The 26154-nt window shown below is 46.3% G+C and overlaps 1 protein-coding gene across 2 annotated transcripts in view; it reads right to left on the bottom strand.

Annotated features, from left to right (window-relative positions):
- The window catches only part of LOC148473372 (uncharacterized), a 51826-nt gene extending 29116 nt beyond the window's left edge, over positions 1-22710 (bottom strand). The window contains exons 1-2 of one of the 2 annotated variants that reach the window (XM_088459692.1): positions 22635-22710; positions 10896-11024 (exon numbers count right to left, since the gene is read on the bottom strand). The gene's annotated coding sequence lies outside the window, so the exon portion shown is untranslated. The remainder of the gene's footprint in view (positions 1-10895; positions 11025-22634) is intronic. The other variant, XM_088459693.1, reaches the window with a different exon arrangement.
- Positions 22711-26154: the final 3444 nt, after the last annotated feature.

The raw sequence follows: 26154 nt of genomic DNA, 5'->3' as shown, positions 1-26154 counted from the left end.
GATATCACCTGCTCGGTGCACGAGGTCCTATAATGTCCCATTCAGGACACCTGAAGTCACCTTTCATACAAAGTGTTTTCCCTAAAGCTTCTAGAGCAGGAAACACGTTCTCTTTACTGGCGAACCGACTGCGAAAACGACAGCAATAGAGTCCGAGTGACCCAGTGTGGTGCCCCCCACATACACACTTCCCCCAGTGTGCTACCCCCCACATACACACTTCCCCCAGTGTGCTACCCCCCACATACACACTTCCCCCAGTGTGCTACCCCCCACATACACACTTCCCCCAGTGTGGATCCTCCCACATACACAGTTCCCCCAGTGTGCTACCCCCCACATACACACTTCCCTCAGTGTGGTGCCCCCCACATACACACTTCTCCCAGTGTGGACCCCCCACATACACACTTGACCCAGTGTTGTGCCCCCACATACACACTTCACCCAGTGTTGTGCCCCCACATACACACTTCACCCAGTGTTGTGCCCCTACATACACATATCCCCCAGTGTGGTGCCGCCCCACATATACACTTCTCCCAGTGTGGTGCCCCCAAAACATACACACTTCCCCCCAGTGTGCTGACCCCCACATATACACTTCCCCCAGTGTGGTGCCCCGCACATACACACTTCCCCCAGTGTGGTGCCCCCACATATACACTTCCCCCAGTGTGGTGCCCCCACATATACACTTCCCCCAGTGTGGTGCCCCAAAACATACACACTTCCCCCAGTGTGGTGCCCTCCACATACACACTTCCCCCAGTGTGGTGCCCCCACATACACACTTCCCCCAGTGTGGTGCCCCCACATACACACTTCCCCCAGTGTGGTGCCCCCACATACACACTTAACCCAGTGTGGTGCCCCCCACATACACACTTAACCCAGTGTGGTGCCCTCCACATACACACTTCCCCCAGTGTGGTACCCCCCACATACACACTTCCCCCAGTGTGGTACCCCCCCACATACACACTTCCCCCAGTGTGGTGCCCCCCACATACACACTTCCCCCAGTGTGGTGCCCCCCACATACACACTTCCCCCAGTGTGGTACCCCCCACATACACACTTCCCCCAGTGTGGTGCCCCCCACATACACACTTCCCCCAGTGTGGTGCCCCCCACATACACACTTCCCCCAGTGTGCTGCCCTCCACATACACACTTCCCCTTCCAAACTATCACACATCCCAGACAATGACTACTGGAAATGCAGGGGAGGGGGCTTAACCTCTCAGGTGACAGAAGAAGCGTTCACATAGAACCACATACGTGGCAGAATGGTACACAGAACCTGTAACTTGCAATATCCATAGGGAAGACAACTGACATAAATATTAATGCAGGTACCCCTATGCTAGGAGTCCTTGTACTCCAAGACTGCACATGTAATAAGGCACAGTGAGGGTAAGACCTACTATACAGGGGCGTATCTATAATGGGTGCAGGCCATTGGGTCCAGGGGGGCCCCGCACCGCACACCCCGCACCCATAGCATACTTACCTCTCCGGAGTACCACGTCAAAGCAGGGGTCCTGCGCTCTAAAAACAACTGGAAAATGGCCACCGCTGCCATTTTCCCGGTGAACTGTGCATACTCTATAGACTCTGGGCGCACTCTAGTGCCCAGAGTCTATAACTCCGGCGCTGGCCGCGCACAGCTCATTGCGCTGCCTCCTCTCTAGAAACGCCTCTGCTACTATTATATACAATCAGGTGCATAAATATTGGGACATTGGCAGAATTCTCATATTTTGGCCTCTAGTCACCACCACAATGGTTTTGAAATGAAACAAACAAGATGTGATTTACCTGCAGACTCTCAGATTTAATTTGAGGGTAATAACATCCAAATCAGGTGAACGGTGTAGGAATTACAACGGTTTCTATATGTGCCTCCCACTTTTTAAGAGGCCAAAAGTAATGGGACTATCAACTCAAAAGCTATTGCATGGACAGGTGTGGGCTATTCCCTCGTTATTTCATTATCAATTAAGCAGGTAAAAGGTCTGGAGTTGATTCTAGGTGTGACATTTGCATTTGGAATCAGTTGCTGTCAACTCTCAATATGAGATCAAAGAGCTGTCACCATCAGTGAAGCCATCATTAGGCTGAAACATCAAAACAAACCCATCAGAGAGATAGCAAAAACATTAGGTGTGGCCAAATCAACTGTATGGAACATTCTTAAAAAGAAAGAACGCACCGGAGAGCTCAGCAACACCAAAAGACCCGGAAGACAACGGAAAACAATTGTGGTGGATGACAGAAGAATTATTTCCTTGGTGAAGAAGAACCCCTTCACAACAGTTGGCCAAATCAAGAATACTCTCCAGGAGGTAGGTGTATATGTGTCAAAGTCAACAATCAAGAGAAGACTTCACAAGAGTGAATATAGAGGGTTCACCACAAGATGTAAACCATTGGTGAGCCACAAAAACAGGAAGACCAGATTAGAGTTTGCCAAACAACATCTAAAAAAGCCATTACAGTTCTGGAACAACATCCTATGGACAGATGAGGCAAAGATCAACTTGTACCAGAGTGATGAGAAGAGTATGGAGAAGGAAAGGAACTGCTCATGATCCAAAACATACCACCTCATCAGTGAAGCATGGTGGTGGTAGTGTCATGGCGTGGGCATGTATGGCTGCCAATGGAACTGGTTCCCTTATATTTATTGATGATGTGACTGCTGACAAAAGCAGCAGAATGAATTCTGAAGTGTTTCGGGCAATATTATTATATGTTCATATTCAGTCAAATGCTTCAGAACTCATTGGACATTGCTTCACAGTGCAGATGGACAATGACCCAAAGCATCCTGCAAAGCAACCAAAGAGTTTTATAAGGCTAAAAAGTGGAATGTTATGCAATGACCAAGTCAATCCCCTGACCTGAATCTGATTGAGCATGCATTTCACTTGATGAAGACAAAACTGAAGGGAAAATGCCCCAAGAACAAGCAGGAACTGAAGACATTTGCAGTAGAGGCCTGGCAGAGCATCACCAGGGATGAAACCCAGCGTCTGGTGATGTCTATGCGTTCCAGACTTCAGGCTGTGATTGCCTGCAAAGGATTTGCAACAAAGTATTAAAACGTGAAAGTTAGATTTAGGATTGTTTAGTTTGTCCCATTACTTTCGGCCCCTTAAAAAGTGGGAGGCACATATAGAAAGCGTTGTAATTCCTACACCGTTCACCTGATTTGGATGTAATTACCCTCAAATTAAATCTGAAAGTCTGCAGTTAAATCACATCTTGTTTGTTTCATTTCAAAGCCATTGTGGTGGTGACTAGAGGCCAAAATATGAAAATTCTGTCAATGTCCCAATATTTATGCACCTGACTGTATATGCTGTGTGTCAGTTTTGGGACTGGTATTGGGGTGGGGGGCACTCTGGGCTGGTGTGGCTGGGCTGTTTCATGGCACCATAATACACACTTTATCACTTCTTTAGTTTGTTTTTTTGTATATGTAGCACTTTATACACTTTTTATTATAATCTCTTACTTATGTAGGACCTAACACACAGGCTTTCTTCTTTATTATTCTTTAACCCTCATGTTAAATCTCACACTAGTGTGGTGCCATGGGGCGGTTCTGCTGGGTTGGCCTGGGGGGTCCCGTGCCCTGTATTTGTTCCATAGGAGTGTTAGGGACCTGTCTGATAGAGGTCACCTGGACGCCGTGGGCAGGCCCATAATTATGGCCATTATTATGCTAAGAACCTCTTAGATGCAATATATTATTATTAGGTTTAGCTTGGTTAGAGTCTGCACCTGCATTTTTTCTCTTTTTCTGCTTGTAGCACTACTAGTCTCAGCAGGTAGCACCTCACTTTGTGCTTAGTGTGTGCAATCTAGGGCCCCTCCCCTTATGCACCCCTGTACAATATAACTTATATTTGGTGAGAAGTGATGTCACAGGTTTGACGGAACTGTCAAATCACTTAGGGGTCTAGTTACTAAGCAGTGTTAGGAGACAGAGTGAAAAGTGATAAGGTACCAGCCAATCAGCTCCCAACTGTCATCTCACAGGCTGTGTTTGAAAAATGACAGTTAGGAGCTGATTGGCTGGTACCTTATCACTTTTCACTCTGTCTCCTAAAATTGCTTAGTAACTAGACCCCTAATTTCTTGTTTCTGATTATAATGTATGGCAGGGAGCACACTGTAAATAATGTACAGAATATACTATATATAACGAACAGTAAGGGGAGAGCAGTGCTAGCTCCACATCCTGTGTGTGATTATAATGTATAGCAGGGAGCACACTGTATATAATGTACAGAATATACTATATATAACGAACAGTAAGGGGAGAGCAGTGCTAGCTCCACATCCTGTGTGTGATTATAATGTATAGCAGGGAGCACACTGTAAATAATGTACAGAATATACTATATATAACGAACAGTAAGGGGAGAGCAGTGCTAGCTCCACATCCTGTGTGTGATTATAATGTATAGCAGGGAGCACACTGTATATAATGTACAGAATATAACGTATATAACTTACAGTAAGGGGAGAGCAGTGCTAGCTCCACATCCTGTGTGTGATTATAATGTATAGCAGGGAGCACACTGTATATAATGTACAGAATATAACGTATATAACTTACAGTAAGGGGAGAGCAGTGCTAGCTGTACATCCTGTGTGTGATTATAATGTATAGCAGGGAGCACACTGTATATAATGTACAGAATATAACGTATATAACTTACAGTAAGGGGAGAGCAGTGCTAGCTGTACATCCTGTGTGTGATTATAATGTATAGCAGGGAGCACACTGTATATAATGTACAGTATATAACTTACAGTAAGGGGAGAGCAGTGCTAGCTGTACATCCTGTGTGTGATTATAATGTATAGCAGGGAGCACACTGTATATAATGTACAGAATATAACGTATATAACTTACAGTAAGGGGAGAGCAGTGCTAGCTGTACATCCTGTGTGTGATTATAATGTATAGCAGGGAGCACACTGTATATAATGTACAGAATATAACGTATATAACTTACAGTAAGGGGAGAGCAGTGCTGGCTGTACATCCTGTGTGTGATTATAATGTATAGCAGGGAGCACACTGTATATAATGTACAGTATATAACTTACAGTAAGGGGAGAGCAGTGCCAGCTGTACATCCTGTGTGTGATTATAATGTATAGCAGGGAGCACACTGTATATAATGTACAGTATATAACTTACAGTAAGGGGAGAGCAGTGCTAGCTGTACATCTTGTGTGTGATTATAATGTATAGCAGGGAGCACACTGTATATAATGTACAGTATATAACTTACAGTAAGGGGAGAGCAGTGCTAGCTGTACATCCTGTGTGTGATTATAATGTATAGCAGGGAGCACACTGTATATCATGTACAGTATATAACTTACAGTAAGGGGAGAGCAGTGCTAGCTGTACATCCTGTGTGTGATTATAATGTATAGCAGGGAGCATACTGTATATAATGTACAGTATATAACTTACAGTAAGGGGAGAGCAGTGCTAGCTCCACATCCTGTGTGTGATTATAATGTATAGCAGGGAGCACACTGTATATAATGTACAGTATATAACTTACAGTAAGGGGAGAGCAGTGCTAGCTGTACATCCTGTGTGATTATAATGTATAGCAGGGAGCACACTGTATATAATGTACAGTATATAACTTACAGTAAGGGGAGAGCAGTGCTAGCTGTACATCCTGTGTGATTATAATGTATAGCAGGGAGCACACTGTATATAATGTACAGAATATAACTTACAGTAAGGGGAGAGCAGTGCTAGCTGTACATCCTGTGTGTGATTATAATGTATAGCAGGGAGCACACTGTATATAATGTACAGTATATAACTTACAGTAAGGGGAGAGCAGTGCCAGCTGTACATCCTGTGTGTGATTATAATGTATAGCAGGGACCACACTGTATATAATGTACAGAATATAACTTACAGTAAGGGGAGAGCAGTGCCAGCTGTACATCCTGTGTGTGATTATAATGTATAGCAGGGAGCACACTGTATATAATGTACAGTATATAACTTACAGTAAGGGGAGAGCAGTGCTAGCTGTACATCCTGTGTGATTATAATGTATAGCAGGGAGCACACTGTATATAATGTACAGTATATAACTTACAGTAAGGGGAGAGCAGTGCCAGCTGTACATCCTGTGTGTGATTATAATGTATAGCAGGGACCACACTGTATATAATGTACAGTATATAACTTACAGTAAGGGGAGAGCAGTGCTAGCTGTACATCCTGTGTGTGATTATAATGTATAGCAGGGAGCACACTGTATATAATGTACAGTATATAACTTACAGTAAGGGGAGAGCAGTGCCAGCTGTACATCCTGTGTGTGATTATAATGTATAGCAGGGAGCACACTGTATATAATGTACAGAATATAACTTACAGTAAGGGGAGAGCAGTGCTAGCTGTACATCCTGTGTGTGATTATAATGTATAGCAGGGAGCACACTGTATATAATGTACAGAATATAACGTATATAACTTACAGTAAGGGGAGAGCAGTGCTAGCTGTACATCCTGTGTGTGATTATAATGTATAGCATGGAGCATACTGTATATAACGTATATAACTTACAGTAAGGGGAGAGCAGTGCTAGCTGTACATCCTGTGTGTGATTATAATGTATAGCAGGGAGCACACTGTATATAATGTACAGTATATAACTTACAGTAAGGGGAGAGCAGTGCTAGCTGTACATCCTGTGTGTGATTATAATGTATAGCAGGGAGCACACTGTATATAATGTACAGTATATAACTTACAGTAAGGGGAGAGCAGTGCTATCTGTACATCCTGTGTGTGATTATAATGTATAGCAGGGAGCACACTGTATATAACGTATATAACTTACAATAAGAGAGTAGTGCTAGCTGTACATCCTGTGTGTGATTATAATGTATAGCAGGGAGCACACTGTATATAATGTACAGAATATAACGTATATAACTTACAGTAAGGGGAGAGCAGTGCTAGCTGTACATCCTGTGTGTGATTATAATGTATAGCAGGGAGCACACTGTATATAATGTACAGAATATAACGTATATAACTTACAGTAAGGGGAGAGCAGTGCTAGCTGTACATCCTGTGTGATTATAATGTATAGCAGGGACCACACTGTATATAATGTACAGTATATAACTTACAGTAAGGGGAGAGCAGTGCTAGCTGTACATCCTGTGTGTGATTATAATGTATAGCAGGGACCACACTGTATATAATGTACAGAATATAACGTATATAACTTACAGTAAGGGGAGAGCAGTGCTAGCTGTACATCCTGTGTGATTATAATGTATAGCAGGGAGCACACTGTATATAACTTACAGTAAGGGGAGAGCAGTGCTAGCTGTACATCCTGTGTGATTATAATGTATAGCAGGGAGCACACTGTAAATAATGTACAGAATATAACGTATATAACTTACAGTAAGGGGAGAGCAGTGCTAGCTGTACATCCTGTGTGTGATTATAATGTATAGCAGGGAGCACACTGTATATAACTTACAGTAAGGGGAGAGCAGTGCTAGCTGTACATCCTGTGTGATTATAATGTATAGCAGGGAGCACACTGTAAATAATGTACAGAATATACTATATATAACGAACAGTAAGGGGAGAGCAGTGCTAGCTCCACATCCTGTGTGTGATTATAATGTATAGCAGGGAGCACACTGTATATAATGTACAGAATATAACGTATATAACTTACAGTAAGGGGAGAGCAGTGCTAGCTCCACATCCTGTGTGTGATTATAATGTATAGCAGGGAGCACACTGTATATAATGTACAGAATATAACGTATATAACTTACAGTAAGGGGAGAGCAGTGCTGGCTGTACATCCTGTGTGTGATTATAATGTATAGCAGGGAGCACACTGTATATAATGTACAGTATATAACTTACAGTAAGGGGAGAGCAGTGCTAGCTGTACATCCTGTGTGATTATAATGTATAGCAGGGACCACACTGTATATAACGTATGTAATGTACAATAAGAGAGCAGTGCTAGTTGCTGATCTTGTTGTGAATAGTAACACACAGATGACAGCATAAACAAGAACAACTTATGAATTAATTGGGGCCATGGCTAACGCAGGACTGAGCTAATGACAGGCCGCAGGGTAACCCAGTAATCGTTACAGTGAGAGACGTGGATGAAGCCGGCCCAAGGTCACCGTCACCCAGCACACAAGGGTCACTGGCTATCGGTGCATACATTTTATTCTTATCTTTCCCCATACATTCATTATGTAGTTCTAGAAGTGAAAATAACATGTAGAGGAAGCTAGAGGCATAGAGTGGGGGTCTCACACCCACCCTCAGACCCAGGATAACTGGCTGGGAGAATGTTATGCACTATATAGCATGGTCAAAGGTTTTTATGTTTTTTTTATGATTTCTTTGTTTAAAACAAAGAGGGCTAAATTTACCATGGGGCGCTGTTACAAGCCACCGATTCTTGTCTGGTTTCAGATGCAAATTTAAATGAGCACTCACATTATGTGTGATGCCCGGCCAGGTTTACAGGGGCATATTTCTCAATATTATTTAAAAAAAAAAAAAAATTCTCCAAGCCCTTAAATCCGCAATCTTTAGTAAGTAGATCACATTTCCCATACATGTAATGGGAATTGCGGTCTGATCCAGATTTACTAAAAAAATTGTGAAAAAATACCAGGAGGGAGCCCTGCGATATAACGCCATCTGGAGGTGTACCCCCCACCCCAACCCCCAACCCCCGCATCTCACCTACTCCAGCTCAGCCTTCCCCCTAGCAGAGCCCAGAGCAGGCTCCTGTAATCAGCCTGTGTGTCCGATAGACCACAGGCTGATTACAAAGGAAAAAAAAAATAGAATCATTTAAAAAAAATATTAACACCAGCACCAGGGCACGTGGGGGTAGCAGACGGTGCATGCTTGGTCACACTCATTTTTGCCAAAACTACCCAAAGAAGTGCGGGGAGAAACAGTGGCGTCAGTTCATCCTAGACACCCGGAGGCAAGTTAGAATTTTATGCCCCCCCCCCCGTCACAGCCGCTGACACTGTAATGTAGCAATCCGCCTGCAGGCAGGTTATAGATAGACGAAGGCAGCAGCTGATGGTATGACACGGAGCTCTCCATTAGTGTATTGTGGCTTCTCAGGTGCCGGGAAGGGGTGCCATGTATTGGGCAGCCGTGACGGTACACTCTGGGTGCATAGTTACAGCCCTAAGTGGGGTGAATATGTTGTGGACAATGGAGCAGGTGCCCCTTCAGAGCTGGCGCCCGGCGGCAGATGTCTCCATTGTCTCCCATAGTTCTGCCCCTGGGGAGAAGATTCGCAGGAACAGAAATTTCTCGCAAGCTCTGTCCCTGCACGCGATATCTGATACACCCTTGCGATGTATTCAAATATTACATTGTGAATATGGGCGATATTATCACATCCCATCTGCATCTGAGATGAGGATTGTGGTAAAAATGCCCCTTAATGTGAGCGTCGCTTTATACTTTCACCTGACATCTAACATTCGGTAATCACTGTAGCAAATATTTTCTTTGAGGCTGTAAAAACAGACACGTGTTCCAGCTGGTCATCGGGTGCAGCAGCGGGCCACAGAAAAGGGATGTGGTCACTTCACGCTGGAGGCGTGGTAAGGACTGGTTTGGCGCCTGTCCCCTCTCAGTTTGCCTTACAAAAACAAAAAAAATATATATAAAAATGGGTTCCAGTATTCCAGGCACGTTAGTGCCCACTGAGCCCTAGACGGAAGCCTGGCTTACCTCATTGTAGGTCCAGCTATGGCCATTAGCATTTCTGATTTTCACATCACATTCACTGGGACTGGCAAGGGATCAGCAAATATGGACGTAAGACAGATTGTAGTCAAACACCCACCAGAGAGGTCCATATTCGACACTATCGGTACCTCCCTCAGTACCTCAGTACTCCCTCCCCTCGGTACCTCCCTCAGTACCTCAGTACTCCCTCGGTACCTCCCTCAGTATCTCAGTACTCCCTCGGTATCTCCCTCAGTACCTCAGTACTCCCTCGGTACCTCCCTCAGTACCTCAGTATTCTCTCGGTACCTCCCTCAGTATAGGCAGATATATAGTGGTATCTGTCTTCTGGAATGTCTGTGACTGTCAGGGGGTCCCTGAATCCCTTTCAGGCTGCACGCAGACATTGTACTCAGGGCCTGATTCAGCATGGATCGCACGGCTGCGTTCGCACAGACCCGCTAGCTGCGAAAATATGATAATGAATGCAAACCCACGGCAACAGCAGCACTATACCAAGACGCGCATCACTGTATAAAGCCGCCCACTTTCCATCCGCAAGTCAGCTAAAACATCGGTAACATCGGAACCAGTCGCACAGATGGGGATGACCAGACCCTACCGCAGAAACTGCTAAACTTCCTGTCGCCATCTAGACCTCTGCCAGCGTATACAATCGCAGGGGCTTAGTTATGCACGCCCCTGTAACGGCGTTCAAACGCACAGGCACGCCTGCGTTCTGCCGACCACACCCCCTCTCCACCCCCCAAACGGTCACTTCATGTCAATCACTATGCATCTGGACTGCGTGCTCTCAGCGATCGCTTCCCGATCGCAGCGGCCAGTTCGCACACGCACACTGCGATGCATACACATGCGCAGAGCACAAACATCGACCGGCTGCGCGCGAAAGCAGCCGTGCGATCCAAGCTGAATCCGGCCCTCAGACCACTGACATCTATGTAATATATAGGTCTGAAGGGGACAGAATTATACAGCGACACAGAAGCCTCTCCTGTCCTCCATCTTTCTGTAACGTCTCATATTAATCCACCGTGGTTTTACCAGTTACTCCTCGCCCACTGGTCTCCGCTAGGTCCAGCTTCACCACCCTGGAGGCTTTCTCTGAGCTACGTTCCATTCCTGGCGTATTTCGCGCCGCTTACCGTGTCACGCAAAGGGTCGTGCGAGCTTCTAAAATACAAACAAAATTTGTCATGTAAAAAAAAAAATTAAAGTAGTTTAAAAAAAAAGTTTAATAAGTTAAATAGAACATTAGGTTTAAAGGTTACCCCTCCCTGCCGTATCCTATGGAGACATTAGCTCATCGCCCCTTCACCTAACCGGATAAAAATATCAATCATTTACTAAACAAATCAGAGAACAGAGCAACACCACAAACAGCGCCTGATTCACTAAGGATCGCTATTCTGCTTATACACACGCAGCGCACTTGCTAATATCAGCGGTGATATGTAAATGTGTGTATTCACATTGCGATCGCAGCCTGACATAAGGACGCCCACTTCCCCTTACTCACATCCGTATACTTGGTCAATACAGAGATACAATCGGTAACATCGGACCCATACGCACAGTTAATGAAGCCCAGACCTTACTCAGGAATTGCTTACTTCAGCGCACGCTATGAGGCCTCAGGCGGTGTCTAGTATCGCAGTGGCTAATTTATGCACGCCCATGTAACGGCGTTGAAACGCTCTGACACGCCTGCCACCCCCGTCACTACCCACAAACGGCACTTCCTGTCAATCACTCTGCCATGGTTCTGCGTAGTTACTGCAATTGCTGCGTTTTGCTCGCGCACGTGCACTGCGATGTATACGCATGCGCAGTGTGAATTAATCGACCGATTGCGTGCATATAAGCAATTGCGTTCCTTGCTGAATCAGGCCCACAGTCTTAGAGGGGCCTTGCTTGCAAAGCACCTAGGGCAGGCTTGCCTACCCTCCTGATTTTGCCGGGAGCCTCCCGATTTTCGGGAGCCGCTCCCGGCCCCCCGGAAAGGCAGGCAAGCCTCCCAGAAGCCTCCGACCCTCCTGTCCTCCCCCCTGAAAAGATTAGAAACCCCCGCAGCGGGGGAGCCGGTGACGCAATTCGCGCTGAATCGCGTCATCGCGGCCCCGCCCCCTGCTTCCCACTGCCAAAAATAACGGCATTGTGAAGAGGGGCGGAGCCACGATTACGCGATCGTGCGGCACTGCCCCCGGCTCCACCCCCAATGCACCACCAACTGGCTGGCCCGCCCCCGGCTCCGCCCCCAATGACCGCCTGCGCCCCCCCGCTGTTAGCCGACAATCAGCTCCCTCCCGGAAGGCTGGAGCTGATTGTCGGCAAGTATGACCTAGGGCAGCGGGTCCCATACTGGGCGTAGGGGTGCCACGGTTTGGAGGTCCAAGACCAAATCAAATTATTTATGGTCTATGTGACAGGCAAAACCAGTGCTGGTGGCTCCCAGTCATAGATATGTGCACACACAGAAGTGCAGCCCTGACCAGCACTTAACTGACAGAGGAGCAACATGTACTTAATATAATAATCTTTACTGACTTACTCAATAAGAAACATTTGGCCTCTGGGTTCCGTGTAATAAAATGCTGGTAGTGGTGGGCGCCATGATTCAGGAAAGTTTGGGAACCACTGAACGATAGGGATTAATTACGCTCAGCCAGACCCCTGACTTGTGCTTCAGTTATCAAACATGACTCTGGGGCTAAAGTGTCCAAAATTGTACTATCAAAATAATAACAACATAAATACTAACATTAAAATGGTTTAAATTGTTTTGCTTTTTCTTTTTTGCAGAATATTGTTCAGAAAATGATTTGGAGAAGTCCCAAATTCTCATTTTTCCCCCTGTATGACTGAACCTATAATTATAGCTTCCTGTCACTGGTACCAGGTGCTTGGTTAATGGGTTTGCGGATTTTTAGAATTGCCGGTACCCACCAAATACAGCACAATCCCTCCCTATTTAGTGAACCTCATTGTTTCGGAGACGGAATAAGGAGAGAGGGTATAAAAATAACACATTGGTGAGAGCTTTGGTGACGGTCGGCGATAGATACGCGCGTGCTCACGCACCTAAGCTTTTTGTGCCATATAGTGCGACTTTTTACTTTTTTCTGAATTTAGCATCTTATTCGCCTCGTAGCTGTATCCAAAGTCACTTATAGGGCCGTATTCAATTAGGAGTGAAAAGTCTGGTTTTGCGAAAAAGTATCGCCGATGACGTCATTTTCACCGGTTTTCACTTATCCCCGTATTCAATTCCAGACACTTTTCGCACGTGCGGAAAGTCAATGCATAGAAACCACCTATGAATAGGTGTTGAAAAAAAGTGCAAAATTGGGGTTTGGGGGAACAAGTGAAAAAAAACCACGTAGCGCCCATGGGACAGCCCCCCTAAGGATAACTGCGTCAAAAAATTCTTAAAAAAGACTTCTGGACACCCCGTTTTGGGGGCGAAAAAAAACAAAGTTGGGATACAAAGTTGAAAACTATTGAAATAGACTCCAGGGGGGTCTCCAAGTACGCCCCAGGTGTTTTTTTTATTGCAGGTGGATTTTTCACGTTTTTTAAAACTTCACATTATCAACTTCAAAATATATTACTACCCATTTTCATGTACCCCAAATTTGCTGGGACTAGTTATTTTCTCAAGAAAAACCTCCAAAATGTTATTCTTCACCACTTTTTAAAAGATGCAAAATAGCGCCGATTGAGACCATTTAAAGTGGCCATATACCTTCAGCAGGGCTATTCAGGGGTACCCATCGTGATCCCCCATGTCAGAGCATCTTTTGGGGTGTGACAGGCTGATTGCCCCAAAACTGACAGAATTTTTTGTCCGATTTCAGTTTCGCCGGGTCCCGTTTTCGCCGATTTGGAATTGAATACAGGGATAAGCGGGGACAAGCGCAGTACTTTTTCGCACCTGAAACCTCCAATGACGGCGAAAAGTCCAGCAAAGGACTTTTCACAGCTAATTGAATACGGGCCCTAGTGTCCTAGTATTTTTGTTTTAGAGGATTTGGTATAAAGTAGCGCGATGCAAGACACAGCCCACTTGTATGGGTCCCCCGTCTTTTACCTTTGTCCAGGGAGCCTGCGCATTGTACTTTTGCTGAACTAGTGACGTGAATAGGACAAATATTTTGGACAAAACTGTGTGGCTGGAGGATTAGTCGCAAAGTCCGTGTTGCGCCAAACGGGACTACTTGGCGCAATTTGAGGATAGGTGTATGAGTACGCATCTGCATTAAGAATGGAAAAAAACTTAAAAAAAAAAAAGTGTCAGAACATATAAAATGTGCCTCTCGTTATAGGGTGGAATTAGAAATGATATAACGATGTATAGGGAGTCGTTGGAATATTCTGGGAGTCGACTTAATTGTGGAAAAATTACATTTGCTGATGTGGTTATTGGTGTAAGAAATTCGCCGTTCAGCAAGTGAATAACAAAAAGTGACAAATGTGGAAAGCGGTGAAGTGCGGAGAAGTCTCCGTTCCCCGCTGCTCGTGGGGGACTAGCAGACGCACAAGTACTAAAACATTTTCCTAGCTCCAGAAAGTGTTTTGACTTAAAACAACGTATAACGTGCGTGGCCAAAAATGTTGTTTATTCCTTGCAGCGGGTGTGCGGCCAGCGATCCGTACGGTCGTGATGGAAAATAAACCAAACAGAAATATATTATACTGTTATGGAGCAGACAGCGCTAAATGCAGTAACACAATTATTCCAGAGGTTTTGGGTAAACACCTCCGAAATGTCCCAATATGCAAACCACGGAAGTGGCAGAGCTTGGCGTGGCGGAAATTCGCCAATATTGGGGGGCGTCTGGCAGGTCAGCGGCAGAGCTCTGCGCATCAGGCAAAGGCCTATTCTGTCCACCATTATGTAGTGATCTATATCTAATGGCAGGAGAGCTAGCACTCTAAGGGGCCCATTTATCATGAAATAATTGCGTTTATTTCCCGAAAACACCTCTTTATTTAGTATCACCCCCATGTATGAAGGGGGGGGCACAGTACATATCTCCGGTACCAGCTGCAATCCCTCCATTACCGCCAGCAGCCGCAGCCCCTATCGTTTCTATGGTGGATGCGATGATGACAGTCTTAACTACTTCTGAAGATGGCATTAGCCTGTTGCAGCCTATGGGCTACACTTTGCATAATTCACCGGCAGAGGGTTCCTCAGAACCTTCCCCGGCAATGGCGGCCGCGCAAATGCAGTCAGCGGGTCTGCGAATGCGCAGTAGCCCCAGCAGCTGTCCTGGCACTTCGCATTGTGCCGGATGATACATTTCTGCGCTATAATCACATCTTGCAGTACAATCATAATGTCATGCCCAGATCGCATTGCAAATCATTAATAAATGGGCCCCTAATCCAGCTACCAGCTGTCCTGAAGCCCAGCACTCTGAGTCACTCCCCAAAGTAAGGAATCGGCCTGCGGTGTCAGCAAAGAGGTTCTGCAGCAGCTCTACTACTACAACACCAGAAGTGTTACTAGTTTCAGGTGCCGGATACGGGAAGCAATCGGGAAGCCGACTGCCTAAATACCGGCAGCCGGCTTCCCGACTGTCTTATCCCGGCATGGGTGAAATGCCGGGCGTCTAGATGTAGACACCCGCATTTCCCCGACGCCAGGAGACCGGCGCCCGGCATCACGATCGTAGTGATGCCGGGCGCCGCGAGCGGACAGCTGTGGGGGGGGAGTGTTAGGGCTCCCGGAGGGGACTTAGGGATAGGCACCCCCCCGGGAGGGTTAGGGTTAGGCTTGGGGGAGGGAGGGTTAGGCACCCCCCCGGGGGATTTAGGTTTAGGCAGCGGGGAAGGGGGTGGTTAGGTTTAGGCACTTAGAGGGGGGATTAGGGTTAGGCACTTGGGGGGGAAGTTAGGGTTAGGCACCCCTAAGGAGGGTTAGGGTTAGGGGGGTTAGGTTAGGTTAGTAGTACATACTTACCTATCCACGATCGGGATTTCCAGCGCTGTCGGGCTTCCGCTGCTTCGCACTCTGGGGGTCATTCAGACCCGCTCGCGAGCAAAGGACGCTCGCAAGCGGGTCAATGTTGTGCAAATGCGCATGCACACGACGGAGGGAGCTCCGTCGTGCGCATGCGCGGGACCCAGCGAGCGACGAGGAATACGTCGCTCGGGGACTCACACCAAAGGGGGCGTGCTGTCGATGGTGAGTGACAGCACGCCCCCTTTGGTGGGCGTGCCGGGGGCGTGGCTGCCAGACGGAGGCGTTCCCATGGGAACGCCTACCATCTGAAGCCGGCCCCACTGACATCACTAGTGATGTCAGTGGGAGTGATTTTGGCTCTGATAGATACCGCAGGGTCTCGTCGCAAGCCTGATGGTCCATATGGTCTTGACCATCGTGACCATCTTTTTGGCCGCTCACATATGCTGTGGGTGGTCACCCACAGCTATGCGAGTGGCCAGGAGGGCGCTCCATTTTCAGGCAGGAGGGCACTGATTCAGAGCGAGCGCCCTGGTCAGAGCGTTCGGCTCTGAATCAGGCCCTCTGCTCCTGTCGGGCTGCCGCTGACGGGAATCGAACCGCCAGCCACGCGGCCGGCGGTATATCATACCCATTCCGCCGGAGACGGAGCCTAGTGGTGGCAGTGATACCCTACTACTGCTGAGGGCACTGAGGCGATGCACAGTGGGGGAAAGGCTGGTAAGGCCAAGCAGTGCCGGCAGGTGTGGCCAAAGGCGGCAAATTACCAAAAGCACCTAGTTACTGGTATCGCGTCAGGGCGACGGATCACGCCAGTCACACTACTGACAATGGCGTTTACTGCATATAACCCACCCTAGTCCCCCAGTTCTCTGATTTGCAGTCTATAATACGGATGGGCTCTGTCACCGCTGAGGGTAAGTGACAGCTCTGCGGCTGAGAACCAGCCTTTCCTCTGTGTCACTGAGATCCTAAATGGCTGCTTGTTACCCTTTCTGTGGAGGAAGGGGTTCTGCTGTCTGCTAAAAATAAAACACCCCGCACAAGGCATGTTCAGCTGACGTGTACCCGGGCGGAGAGGAATATTCCGTGTGCACGTTTCACTGGCATTTCTTATAGGATTAATCTTCATTTTAGTTACATTTTATTGAAGGAATGTCCTATACAGAAGCTCTGTACATACAGTACATACAGTACATACACATACAGTACATACAGTACATACACATACAGTACATACACATACAGTACATACAGTACATACACATACAGTACATACAGTACATACACATACAGTACATACAGTACATACACATACAGTACATACACATACAGTACATACAGTACATACACATACAGTACATACAGTACATACACATACAGTACATACACATACAGTACATACAGTACATACACATACAGTACATACACATACAGTACATACAGTACATACACATACAGTACATACACATACAGTACATGTACATACAGTACATACAGTACATACACATACAGTACATATACATACAGTACATACACATACAGTACATACACATACAGTACATACCGTACATACACATACAGTACATACACATACAGTACATACAGTACATACACATACAGTACATACACATACAGTACATACAGTACATACACATACAGTACATACAACACATGAGACGTCTTCTGTCAGCACCAAGTACATGAAGGAAAAGTCTCCTGTCAGGTAACACAATTCAGAAAATCATTTTGTTAATGTGATAAATTCATAAATTACAGGATTAGAGACATTTATGGCTGCACATCCCTGTGACTCCTATCCTGAGTAGGTGCCAGGGATGGCCATCGACCATCGGTGTTTCAAAACATCGATGGTTAACAGCCGATGTCAGATATGCCATCGATGACAGAGAACCAATGGTTCTTCGCAGTAGCGCTCCAGGCACAGGCAAGCCGGTCTGTCGCCCGGAGCGCTACTGTTTCCGGAGGGCGCAGGAAACGCCCACTTTCCCTCCCGGCGCTATAGCACATATGTAAGCTCAGGGGGAGGGAGCAGAGGAGGGAAGGGGCGGCAACACGGGACGGCGCTGGGCGCAGCACAGCCTAGCGCCGGCCCTGGTTCTTCGCCATCGCTGGCAGAGAGCCCCCCAATGTTTTTTTTAACCTAATGCCAGGACACTGAGCTTGGCATCCACCTGTGAAGCCCCGCCCCTCGGTTCTCATTGGCCAGCAGCCCAGTATGTCGTAGAACAAGGATGACCATCGATGGTTGAAACCGTTGATGGTTTCCCTTTAAATGGTTTTATAGTTATACCATCAATGATCACCACCGATGGCCATCCCTAGTAGGTGCAGGATATACTGTGCACAGCCCACAGTTTCGTCAATGCGTCCATGCGAGAACGCCCCGTTACAGCCCAGTTATGCCCTTCCAACATAAGTGTAGATGTGCTCTAAACCAGATGCGTAAGACTGCGCAACGCCTGTTCTTGCGTATAGTTCCGAAGCATGTGCAGGGCGAAAACACGACAAAATACGCTCCTTACACATGCGTATGCTCAAATGGGCATCAGATCCATAATGTTCTATTTACTGGGCCCTGCTCCGATCCTACTGAATTGTTACAGAGCCGCACCCCAGTTACGTAGACCTATATAGATTTAGGTTCCACCCCATATGTATGTATTATCAGCATTTACAAGTGCTCATGAGCCAGGGGGACTGTTATCCTTATTGACAGGCCAAGGGAGCCTCTGTCCTGATTGGGCATTGCAGGGGAACCTACCTCCTGATAGGGCAGAGCAGGGGAACCTCTCTTTTAATTTAACAGTCCTGGGGTACCTCTCTCCTGATTGGACAGGCCAAGGGAACCTGTCTCCTGATAGGGCAGAGCAGAGGAACCTCTCTCCTGATTGGGCAGGCCAGGGGAACCTCTCTCCTGATTGGGTTCCACTGACTCCGAGGTTGTCAAGTCTCTCCTACTCAAACTCCCCATTCATGCGAATAAGAAGTCAATGTAGGAGGGGCTTTGACAACTGTGAACATGCCCCTCCTCTCCTCCCCCAGGCTGGAGAATGGTGATAACATCAAAAGTCACTGTAGCATCAGCTCACTCTTTATATTGCTTATAGTATCGTTAATGGGAAAAAAATGAAAATGTACTTTTATAACAGCATTTTCTATCAGCTCATTTTACACTACAAGAATTCCTGCTGGATCTGCCTCTCCGGCTCCTGCACTTCCTGCAAGAAATTGTTTGCAGGAATTCCAGATGTTCAGGAAATCAGGGGGCACAAATGAACGCAGGCTTAATACCACACTCGGGTTACCAGGAGGCGAATATAGCAAAATAACGTCCCACCACCTGCGTGCATGTATTGTCACGTGTAACAGCTATAACATAAGATACAGGTGATACGTTAGTGCGAGCAATGTGCACCTGGCGAAAGCGATGGCTAGTGCGTCATTTGCGCCACTTAGTAACAGATTACAGACTAGTCCTAGATGGGGACTGACGCTATACGGCCACCGCACAGTCAGGGATCTAAGCGTATATCAGACCGTCCTGTGACATGGACTGGGGAGGGAGACATAAGATTTACCCCACAAGGAGGGAATATTACTGGGCTATGTGTAGGGTAATGAGGGCACCATCGATGTCAGAGGCTAATCCCAGTATAAACCAGTATAAACCCGTTCTCAGATGGGTCGTGGGGCAACAAAGATCTCTGGGTCTCTATTATCAGTATGTCAGTATTCCAATCCTATTGCTGGTCCTTTGCAGTGTCCTGGGGACATCATGGGATAATGTCAGCATTATAGGAACGTAGTGAGGACGTCACCATATCTGTCATGTGATAACTTACCGCCGCCACCGCGTTACAGCCCAGTTACGCCCCAACAGTCGCAAGTGCAAATGCAACTGAAGTTCGTATGATTTAGCATGTGCGCAAGTTACGCCCCGCAAATGGATTTACGTTCAACTCTGCATGAGGCCCTGAGTAAGGACAGCGCCACAATTATCACTGATATCACTATTATCATCAATTTCACTATTATAACTATCACTATTATCACTGATATCACTAATATGACCATTATCACTATTATACCTAATATCACTATTATCACATATATCACTATTATAACTATCACCATTATCACTATTATACCTAATATCACTATTATAGCTATCACTATTATCACTAATATGACCATTATAACTAATATCACTATTATAACTATCACTAATATGACCATTATCACTATTATAACTATTATCACATATATCACTATTATAACTATCACTATTATCACTAATATGACCGTTATCACTATTATAACTAATATCACTATTCTCACCAATATCACTATTTCATCAGACAGGAACATCAGAGGGAGCAGAAGAGGTCGCACATGTTAATAGACATCTGGTACATTGCTTACCTCTGACACCTGAATGGGATATTCGGTATAATGCCTATGGGTACCAGAATGGCACAGGGGGTTCGAAAATTACTGATAATTATATCTGCTGTGGCGAAAACATTTATTTTACAAGTATGGCTCCAACCGATGGCTCCTACACGCTCCTTATTTTTGGGAAAACTTTTTCATATTTTCCGAATGGAATGGCTGGAGGCCTCGCTACAGAAAGAAAGGTTCACAGAGACATTTTTGAGACTTGGGAAAGCGACATAGACACATTGTCCCAGAAACTTAAAGAACAGATATGGAAATGCTTCAGAAATACACTTTGGTATGAGACACGTGTTTGTGAGCAAGACCCCCGATTACTCATATCGCTATCTAGTTTATGGTTGGCAGCTGATGGTTGCGGACCCGGGTTCACAATACAGGTTGAGTCTCCCATATCCAAAATGCTTGGGACCAGGGGTATTTTGGATAACGGAATATTCCGTAGTTTGGAATAATTGCATATAATAATGAGATATCTTGGGAATAGGACCCTAATATACACACAGAATGCATTTATGTGTTATATACACCTTATACACACAGCCTGGAGGTCATTTTATACAATATGTGTAATAATTTGTGCCTTAGACAAAGTTTGTGTAATTAAACCATCAAAAATCAAAGGTTTCATTATCTCAGTCATGGCAAAATAATTCTGTATTACGGAATATTTGGACATGGGAGACTCGACCTGTATTTCATTTTTATTTAAATGTTATTTATATTCTTTCCATGAATATGCCATTGTGTATTGTGCTGATACTTTACTATGTTTGAATAATGGACAATGGTTATTATTCTGTAATGTGTTATACCCACAAGGGAATGAGCCGGTATCACATTGTATGTTGTATGTTGTATGTTGTATGTTTGTCATGCTTCTATAAAGGAAAACATTTTGAAAAAAAAAAAAGCAGAGGTCACATAATACTCACATTATATATATATATAATGTAACGTCATTTGCATTTACTCCTGTAACTTTAGTCGGTTGTTGCCAACATTTTGGCATCTTGTCTTCTAATTGTAATAGGCAAAAGAAAACTGTGTCCCTCCAATTGCTGTGGAACTATAAGTGCCAGCCTGCCCTTCCAGCTCACTGAGAGGACCAGGTTTGTCATATCTGTACTATTCATGTACCAATAAATCCCCCCACAGACTGCAGATTGTTCCTGGGGATCCACCTGCTGCGCCCCCTATACCCCTGACTGCAGCCCCCCACCACACCCTGCTGGGGGTCCGGACTATAGATAGACAGTAAAAAGGTCGACAATGTCTAGATAGACGCCGGATGTTAGACAGTCAATAAGTCGACTGGGACAAAAGGTCGACAGGGACAAAATGTCGACACACTAAAGGTAGACATGTAAGAAGGTCGACAATTACAAATGGTTGACAGAGTCAAATGGTCGACATGAAAATGGTCGACACAAAAATGGTAGACACTTTTTTTTAGGGTTAGGCACTAGAAGGGACGGTTAGGGTGAAGATTAGGGCTAAAAAAAAAAAAAAAAAAAACCTTGTGTCAACCATTTTAATGTCGACCATTTCTACATGTCGACCTTCTTACATGTATACCTTTAGTGTGTCAACATTTTGTCCCAGTTGACCTATTGACTGTTTAATTTAACTGTTTACCCTGTTGATCACCCCCAGACCCCTGAGTCAAGCCCCCCACCACCTATTATATACCCCCAGACCCCTGAGTGCAGCCCCCCCACCCTGCTGATCACCCCCAGACCCGAGTCAAGCCCCCCACCACCTATTATATACCCCCAGACCCCTGAGTGCAGCCCCCCACCCCCTGTTGAGCACCCCCAGACCCCTGATTGCAACCCCCCACCACCACCTGCTGCGCCCACACCCAGACCCGAGTACAGCCCCCAGACCCCTGAATGCAAGCCCCCCACCACCTGTTGTACACCCCCTGACCACTGAGTACAGCCCCTTTTGAGCACCCCCAGACCCCTGAGTGCAGCCCCCACCACCTGTTGTACACCCCCAGACCCCTGAGTGCAGCCCCCCCACCCCTTGTTGAGCACCCCCAGACCCCTAAGTGCAGCCCCCCACTACTGTTGTGAGTGAAGCCCTTACACATACACTTGCTGTACCCCCCCAGACCCGAGTGCAGCCCCCCCTCATCTGTACCAGACAGTGCAAGCCCCCCAATTGTTGCGTCCCCCTTCAGAATCACGAGTCCAGCCCCTCACCTGCTTCAACCCACCAGATCCCCGAGTGCAGCCCTTCCCACACACACTGCTGACAGTAGCCTCCCCCCTACAGACCCCCGAGTACAGCCCCCACTGGGCTCCTAATATAACAAAGTGACCGACCTGGGTGCAGCGGGGACAGGAGCCGGGAACCAGCGATCCTCAGTGACCAGCGCACATCTCTCCCCGGCCCCAGCCCCCCACCCCGGCCCGGACTGAGCTGACTCCGCCCGGGGAGGGTCCACAGGGCGGACGGGAGACACTGCAGGGAGGAGGGGGCATGAGAGACCCTGACACCGGCAGCTGCTGCAGAACATCTCACACTGACAGCTCAGACTTAGTACATACTGTATATAAGGGTGATGTGTAGGGGCTGCAGAACATCGCACACTGACAGCTCAGACTTAGTACATACTGTATATAAGGGTGATGTGTAGGGGCTGCAGAACATCTCACACTGACAGCTCAGACTTAGTACATACTGTATATAAGGGTGATGTGTAGGGGATGCAGAACATCTCACACTGACAGCTCAGACTTAGTACATGCTGTATATAAGGGTGATGTGTAGGGGCTGCAGAACATCTCACACTGACTGACATCTCAGGCTTAGTACATACTGTATATAAGGGTGATGTGTAGGGGCTGCAGAACATCTCACACTGACAGCTCAGACTTAGTACATACTGTATATAAGGGTGATGTGTAGGGGCTGCAGAACATCTCACACTGACAGCTCAGACTTAGTACATACTGTATATAAGGGTGATGTGTAGGGGCTGCAGAACATCTCACACTGACAGCCCAGACTTAGTACATACTGTATATAAGGGTGAGGTGTAGGGGCTGCAGAACATCTCACACTGACAGCCCAGACTTAGTACATACTGTATATAAGGGTGATGTGTAGGGGCTGCAGAACATCTCACACTGACTGACATCTCAGGCTTAGTACATACTGTATATAAGGGTGATGTGTAGGGGCTGCAGAACATCGCACACTGACAGCTCAGACTTAGTACATACTGTATATAAGGGTGATGTGTAGGGGCTGCAGAACATCTCACACTGACAGCTCAGACTTAGTACATACTGTATATAAGGGTGATGTGTAGGGGCTGCAGAACATCTCACACTGACAGCCCAGACTTAGTACATACTGTATATAAGGGTGATGTGTAGGGGCTGCAGAACATCTCACACTGACTGACATCTCAGGCTTAGTACATACTGTATATAAGGGTGATGTGTAGGGGCTGCAGAACATCTCACACTGACAGCTCAGACTTAGTACATACTGTATATAAGGGTGATGTGTAGGGGATGCAGAACATCTCACACTGACAGCTCAGACTTAGTACATACTGTATATAAGGGTGATGTGTTGGGGCTGCAGAACATCTCACACTGACATCTCAGGCTTAGTACATACTGTATATAAGGGTGATGTGTAGGGGCTGCAGAACATCTCACACTGACAGCTCAGACTTAGTACATGCTGTATATAAGGGTGATGTGTAGGGGCTGCAGAACATCTCACACTGACAGCTCAGACTTAGTACATACTGTATATAAGGGTGATGTGTAGGGGCTGCAGAACATTTCACACTGACAGCTCAGACTTAGTACATACTGTATATAAGGGTGATGTGTAGGGGCTGCAGAACATCTCACACTGACAGCCCAGACTTAGTACATACTGTATATAAGGGTGATGTGTAGGGGCTGCAGAACATCTCACACTGACTGACATCTCAGGCTTAGTACATACTGTATATAAGGGTGATGTGTAGGGGCTGCAGAACATCTCACACTGACAGCTCAGACTTAGTACATACTGTATATAAGGGTGATGTGTAGGGGCTGCAGAACATCGCACACTGACAGCTCAGACTTAGTACATACTGTATATAAGGGTGATGTGTAGGGGATGCAGAACATCTCACACTGACAGCTCAGACTTAGTACATACTGTATATAAGGGTGATGTGTAGGGGCTGCAGAACATCTCACACTGACTGACATCTCAGGCTTAGTACATACTGTATATAAGGGTGATGTGTAGGGGCTGCAGAACATCTCACACTGACAGCTCAGACTTAGTACATACTGTATATAAGGGTGATGTGTAGGGGCTGCAGAACATCTCACACTGACAGCTCAGACTTAGTACATACTGTATATAAGGGTGATGTGTAGGGGCTGCAGAACATCTCACACTGACAGCTCAGACTTAGTACATACTGTATATAAGGGTGATGTGTAAGGGCTGCAGAACATCTCACACTGACAGCTCAGACTTAGTACATACTGTATATAAGGGTGATGTGTAGGGGCTGCAGAACATCTCACACTGACAGCCCAGACTTATTACATACTGTATATAAGGGTGATGTGTAGGGGCTGCAGAACATCTCACACTGACTGACAGCTCAGGCTTAGTACATACTGTATATAAGGGTGATGTGTAGGGGCTGCAGAACATCTCACACTGACAGCTCAGACTTAGTACATGCTGTATATAAGGGTGATGTGTAGGGGCTGCAGAACATTTCACACTGACAGCTCAGACTTAGTACATACTGTATATAAGGGTGATGTGTAGGGGCTGCAGAACATCTCACACTGACAGCCCAGACTTAGTACATACTGTATATAAGGGTGATGTGTAGGGGCTGCAGAACATCTCACACTGACTGACATCTCAGGCTTAGTACATACTGTATATAAGGGTGATGTGTAGGGGCTGCAGAACATCTCACACTGACAGCTCAGACTTAGTACATACTGTATATAAGGGTGATGTGTAGGGGCTGCAGAACATCGCACACTGACAGCTCAGACTTAGTACATACTGTATATAAGGGTGATGTGTAGGGGATGCAGAACATCTCACACTGACAGCTCAGACTTAGTACATACTGTATATAAGGGTGATGTGTAGGGGCTGCAGAACATCTCACACTGACTGACATCTCAGGCTTAGTACATACTGTATATAAGGGTGATGTGTAGGGGCTGCAGAACATCTCACACTGACAGCTCAGACTTAGTACATACTGTATATAAGGGTGATGTGTAGGGGCTGCAGAACATCTCACACTGACAGCTCAGACTTAGTACATACTGTATATAAGGGTGATGTGTAGGGGCTGCAGAACATCTCACACTGACAGCCCAGACTTAGTACATACTGTATATAAGGGTGAGGTGTAGGGGCTGCAGAACATCTCACACTGACAGCCCAGACTTAGTACATACTGTATATAAGGGTGATGTGTAGGGGCTGCAGAACATCTCACACTGACTGACATCTCAGGCTTAGTACATACTGTATATAAGGGTGATGTGTAGGGGCTGCAGAACATCGCACACTGACAGCTCAGACTTAGTACATACTGTATATAAGGGTGATGTGTAGGGGCTGCAGAACATCTCACACTGACAGCTCAGACTTAGTACATACTGTATATAAGGGTGATGTGTAGGGGCTGCAGAACATCTCACACTGACAGCCCAGACTTAGTACATACTGTATATAAGGGTGATGTGTAGGGGCTGCAGAACATCTCACACTGACTGACATCTCAGGCTTAGTACATACTGTATATAAGGGTGATGTGTAGGGGCTGCAGAACATCTC

The sequence above is a fragment of the Taudactylus pleione genome, unplaced genomic scaffold, assembly GCF_031769625.1.
Source record: "Taudactylus pleione unplaced genomic scaffold, aTauple2 ptg000927l, whole genome shotgun sequence".
Classification (NCBI taxonomy): Eukaryota; Metazoa; Chordata; class Amphibia; order Anura; family Myobatrachidae; genus Taudactylus; species Taudactylus pleione.
Note: the sequence above shows the minus strand (reverse complement) of the source record. Positions and strands in the feature narration are given on the sequence as shown.